Source organism: Nipponia nippon, unplaced genomic scaffold (assembly GCF_047370975.1).
Source record: "Nipponia nippon isolate SJK-2023a ecotype South Korea unplaced genomic scaffold, ASM4737097v1 scaffold_2, whole genome shotgun sequence".
Taxonomy (NCBI): domain Eukaryota; kingdom Metazoa; phylum Chordata; class Aves; order Pelecaniformes; family Threskiornithidae; genus Nipponia; species Nipponia nippon.
Genome location: NW_028262336.1, coordinates 73414474 through 73420520, shown reverse-complemented (window position 1 = coordinate 73420520; position 6047 = coordinate 73414474).

Genomic DNA, 6047 nt, shown 5'->3' with positions numbered 1-6047 from the left:
TTGACCCGCCGGTTCCGACCCGTGCTGCGTTAGCGCAAGGCGGCGGGGAGGGCCCGGCGGCCGGCCCCAGCCCCAGCCCCTCCCGCCGCCCTCTGCCCCCGCGGCTCTGACACGAGGAGTGTAGCTCGCTGCTCGGGCTTTTTTTGCTCTTCCTGTGACCATGAGGTAGCACAGAGCCAATGCTACAAGCTAAATTGAGCACCACGCATTGTCCCTTTGATGTCAGCGGCATGATGGAAAACGTACTCAGTGAGCAGGCAGCCTACATGCTGTGTGGAGGGCAGCTGGCTGCCCCCTTCCCTCCTTTCCAGCCGGGGAGACGGAGTTTCTCCCGCCCGCTGCTGCCAAACGCAAGAGAAAACACAAGTTTGCCGGCTGGCACTTGGTTTCTAGCGATGACCGACCCGCGGCTCCCATGAGCTGGTGCTTCTCAGAAGTTGCCCAGGGAAGTTGTGGATGTCCCATCATTGGAAGTGCTCGAGGTCAGGTTGGACGAGGCTTTGAGCAACCTGACCTAGTGAAAGATGTCCCTGCCCGTGGCAGGGGGGTTGGACTAGATGAGCTCTAAAGGTCGCTTCCAGCCCAAAGCATTCTGTGAGTCTAGGTTTCCGTAACCCGGCTTGCTCGTCCCTTCGGTCTGTCTGCAGCAGAAGGCCGTCCCGCGTCCGGTGTGTGCCACCAAACTACAGGGAAAGCTGGGAGAATGCTGATCAATATAACACGATGCATGTTTCATGCTGAATTGTAGCAACGCCTGCGTCTTACTCAGCTAGATTTATACGCGAAGTAAATGGGTGAGAAGTTTAGCATGAGAATCACCAGAGCGCGAGGCCAACAAGGAGAGTGGATTAGGGAAGCTGCACAATACTAAGACTCGAATGTACTCAGAATGTGGAAAAAGAAAAATATTAGTAGGCATTGCCAAAAACCAGAAGTTTCTGAAAGAAGAGTAAAACCCTTCTTTGAGGCTTGCTGGAGTTGTGTTACACTGGTCTGTGGTTTATGCAATCAGGCTGTTGGCGTCTCCTCCAGCGCGCACTTGATAATTACCTGGCTGCTGAACAGGTTGATTTCTTCTTAGGTACGAATCAAACAAGCGTTGCAATATATTGCAATGTGGAATATCTAGTGTCAGCACTTCAGGTGCTAAAGAAGGCTGCTCTGACCTGTGATGTAGAGCTACAGCTGAACCCAGATTTCTTAAACTGTGTTTATATGGGGGTAATCTGCTCAAAGGAGCTCTACCCTCTTATCAGTTACTCGTACTCTTGTCTTAAAATTCATGAATAAATTCTTAAGGTAAAGAACAAGTGTGTGGTTATAGCTATATTTACGGCACGTACTCCCATAAGAAACACAAGTCTTGCTGTGTAAGTTCCATTGCCACAGCTGATGGTAGTCTTGTATCGCTGCTCTGTGACAGATGGCCGCACAGCACAGGCAGTGTTGCGTTTCTCTGTTACGGTTACTCCAGCAAAACAAGCAGTCTGTAGTGCAGCGAAGAATGCTGGAATCACCGATGGCTCATTCACGTGCAGAAATAATTGAGATACTACCATCGGTTTTGAGCTGTTAAAGTACCAAATGAAAGATGTGATTTCTTCCCTGAACGTTTGGTCTCTTCCTCTTGCATAAACAACAGTGGTGAATGGGAATTTCAGTTTGTTCCCAAGCACATCTTCTATAGCCCCCTGCATTTGGTGGAAACGAAGAGTAGGCCTTTGATGTTTCTTCCTAGAAAGAGACATACAAATAGGAAACAGAAATTAAGAAAAAAACACCTGTTTTCTCAGCAATTTGAGATAAATGGGCTAGTTGGATCACCCTGGCTTCCGCCCACGTTATTTTTTAATATTCAAGGTCTCTCTGAAACCAAAAATGAAAAAAAAAAAAAAATTACAGAAATCTCCTAACAATACTAGTAAAGAATTCACCCCGATGAGTACAAACGTTTTAACTTGCCCCACGGAGACACATAAAGGTCCACACAATTGCTTCACAGCTACTTCTGAGGTGGATTGGATTCTGCTTTCATTGAGTAAGCCGATGCCACAAGGTTGACCTCTGCGGGGCTATTTTGTGGTTGTACTCATTGGAGGGACAGAATTTGTTCTTAGAAGATTTCAGTTTTCTAGCACGGCTCATTTTCTAGGAGAGCTCAGAGCACAGCAGGGCTGTTAGATATTCAGCGAACAAAGATGTAATTCTGCTTTCTTCTACTAAGCTCTGAACTCACAAGAGTGCATTTTCAAGGTATAATAGAAAACTCAGGCAACATAAGTTTCAATAATTAAGCATAAACCACAGCTGGTCATTAGGAAGTACAGTATGTGATTTCTGTAAACTGTGCAGGTTAAAATGACACATTATTCCAAGACCATACCCTAGCACCAACTGTTTGGCTGTATGGGTGGAAATTTTAATTGATGGGTACCTTACTCTGTCATTAGTTAAACGCCAAAAAATATCGCTCAGTTAAAGGCTGTAGAGAAGTCAGTGAGACTGCTTCCTTATGTCTTGTAGGTAGGAAGAACACGATCATTTCAGAGAAGCTGGTGAGGCAAATCCATAATATGGAATAGCTGATAAAAACTATTCATTATTTAAGGACTAACAACCTGAATTAAGATTCAAGTATCTTAAAGAAAATTAAGACAAATTACTATTTGTTTAGAGTATGTATATTCTAGAAATCTTAATAAATGCTTTTGACTCAGTATTTTAGATTGGAAAAATGATAATAAGCATAAAGAAGTTGCAAGGGTGTGCAGGTCACCATGGGATTGGGTGGGATGCTAAAAACCGATTTAGGTAGCGCGTTAATTCCATTATGAACAAAAAGTAATGGATTTTGCTCTATAACCAACATTTCTTTGGCTTTCATAAAGGTAGTAGCCAAACGCTAACACTAGTCACTTCCCAGTAAGTACTCCTCCCAAGATAAGAAGTTTATCCCCACCTTCCAGATAGGGAATCTGAGGGAAAAAGCGATTAGTGAATCAGCTGGTGCACACAAAAGCCTTCCACAGAGGAGCTGCACTTTCTAACGTGACTGAGGCATCCCACTAAAACCATGAACGTCCAGATAACAAAGAAAACAGGGTTTGTTTGCTGCGACCTTTCTTATAGCACCATGTCTCATTTTGTTTCTTGAAGACATGGTTTGCTAGCAGAGCAAATAATTGGTGGGCTGGTCTGGAGGAGGTGGGGACGGCAGGGAGGGAGGGCACCAGGGGTCTCTGAGAAGGGGTCTGCAGCAGTTCAGCTGCATTCAACCACCAGCAATACAGCTGCCAGGTGCTGTGCTCTTCCATAAGAGACACTAGGTTTGGTATTTGAGGTGCTCACTTAATTTCCATGCGAAGATCAACTTTGGCCCCAAAACATATGGACTTGCTACTGCAGAAGTTCACTAAACCAGGCCAGAAACATGCAGAGAACAAGAAGTTTTCTACCAGCGCAGCCTGCCAGCCCAGCTCAGCAGCATTTGGCAGGTATTCCTCCCCAGAAAAAAGAAAGAAGAGTCCATGTTCTGTGGCCCAGAAGGGACCTGGCTTCTCTAACAGGTCTGTCTGTACACACGCTGAATGTGTGGGTGGAGGGGGAAGCAGGGGAGCGGGAACTAGAGCAGAAACCTGTACCTAAATAAAGTAACTAAGTAAACTTTATTTACCTGGAGCAGCCCCAAACTGATGCCAAAACCCTTTGGCTCATTAGCAGTGCCTGTGTCAACACGCAAAGTTAACATCGCAGATGTAGAGCTAATGAGTTAATGGCACACGATACATTGTGAAGTCACTTCTGCCAAAAAGTGGTTTGGGCTTTTTTATTTTTGCTGAAAACATAATTTGAGGTCAATAACTCAGAGCGTTTTATTTCCAGTTTGTTTACTGTGTTTGAGAATATTATCTTCTCTGTAGAGCCAGCTACATTCACTTGTATTTTTATTGGTGAGGAGAGCACAGGGTGGATTGCCAGTAAGGAAGAGAAACCCCACACAGGCATCTGTCAAAAGCAGACCGTGAGGAGCAAGGGGTGTCCCCACTGAGCTGGGCTTTCCCCCTTAGTCCGCTTCCTCTTCATGTCCAGCTCCAGCACGACACCACCTCTGCTGCTTTTTTCCTCCATCGTTTTTCCCTCAGGGAATCTGGAGGGACAGTGTTTTGTGCAAAGCCTGGATTTAATAGGGAACTTCAGTTCTGGAAGTGCAGGTCTGTATGGGAGCCAGCGTCAGCTGACAGTTGCAGGGAGGTGCTGAAAATCTTGATTTTGCACTTAGAGATGTTACCATCCCTTCCAGCCTTGAAATGCCTCTGTGGGTCCAGCCTTCAGCCTTAACCTTTGTACCATGCAGTCAATAAATTAAGAGAGCACACATTGTGTTCTGTCCGTGTAACACATCAGGCATGAGACTGGGAGAGCAGAAACACACATGGTAATCCTGGTTTTGGTGCCGAGTTACCCTCAGACCTTGTGCAATCCATCTCTGAGGCTGGGAGATTCTCGCCTGCCAAGGGAGGGCACTCCCAGCAGGTATGCGGGGTAGACAAATAGGAGTGTTGGCACAAGTATTAAGGGCAGCTGGTCAGGGAAGTAGGGCAGAACAAAAGAGTTCCTGATTCAAACCCTTTATGTATTCCTTTCTGCTACAGAGAAACATGTACCTTTGAAGCATGTACCCATATTTAAGAAAAAAGTTAACAACGAAGGTGTTAAGCATCCTGCATCCAGCTAGGATTCAATTCTTTCATTGGGCAGTGAAAGCTTTTTTAATTCTGATTTATGTACCTCTGCCTTTCTTCATATTACATTTGCATTTGCCCAGCATCATTGCACTCAGCAATGCAAGTTTGCTGAATGTTGTTCAAAGCATACCGAAACCACCCAACCATCTCTTTGATAGTTAGTTTGTTTTCTTTGTACTTCCACGCTGATATTCTTCTTCTGAAACTTCAGATTCGCGTTGTGAGACCTGACGTTTTTGAGTGAACTTTTTAGCTTTTCATTGCATTGTGTCTGCTGAAGTTTCATCACTAGCATGTTTTCAGACAAGCCTTACTTAGCTTTTTTCTTAAGGACAGCACATCAGAGCGTCGGCAGCGCAGCAGCTGCTAGGGCTGGCTGGATTATCTTGTCCACTTACGCAACCAGCCCTACAAAAGGAATCATGTTGTTGTCTGGACAATGCAAGTACAAGTGTCACCTCTTGACCAACCTGTGTTTTGACTCAAGCACACATTAAAAGACTGGAGTTAAACTGACCCAATATTCAGGAACTGAAGTGTGATTTGTGCGGAGATACATAGATGATTATCTATAACTGATGCACACTTGCCCCCCCAAATAAATCATCTTATAAGATTGGATGCTCACATTTTCAAGGGAAAACATCCTTTGACTTTGTATGTGGTAATTAGGGTGGGAGAGGCAGTGCTGCTGTACACAACGTACGTGACTTCAGATGACATCAATGTCCACAGTGGAAATAACATATTTTGAGTTCAGGTAATAGGACAAGATCATATCATTTTCTAGAGATGCATTTTCCAGTGTTGAAATTCTGCAACTGGAGACCAAGAGCTGACACCGTCTAGCCGTTGCAGCCCTGTTAGAAGTCGGCAGATGGGCTTACCGCTCCTGAAATGGATTTTGACTTTATTTACACAGACATTCATATTTTCACCATAGGATACACAGCTTCCTTCTTTCCGTTACCTATAGCTCTACTGTATCTCACTGAGATTTAAATGAAGACTTTAGCAGCAGTATCTGACAGAATTTAATATGTAATTAAATTTCAATGGCTTCATTTATCTCACTGGTCTCTTGTGAAGTCACTATAAAGTCAAGTTTTGTATTTCGTCTCAGAAATCTTGGTCAGTTTTGTTGCTACTGAAAGATCCAAGCATCCAGGGCTCAACTGGATTAATTGAGCTCACTGTGCTTTGAGGGGTCGGTGGGAGGAGAGGTTGAGTGGAAGGGACAGGGTAGTGGAGGAAAGAGCTAGAAGAGGGTTTCATGGTGGGGGTCCCACACCGAAGAGGAGC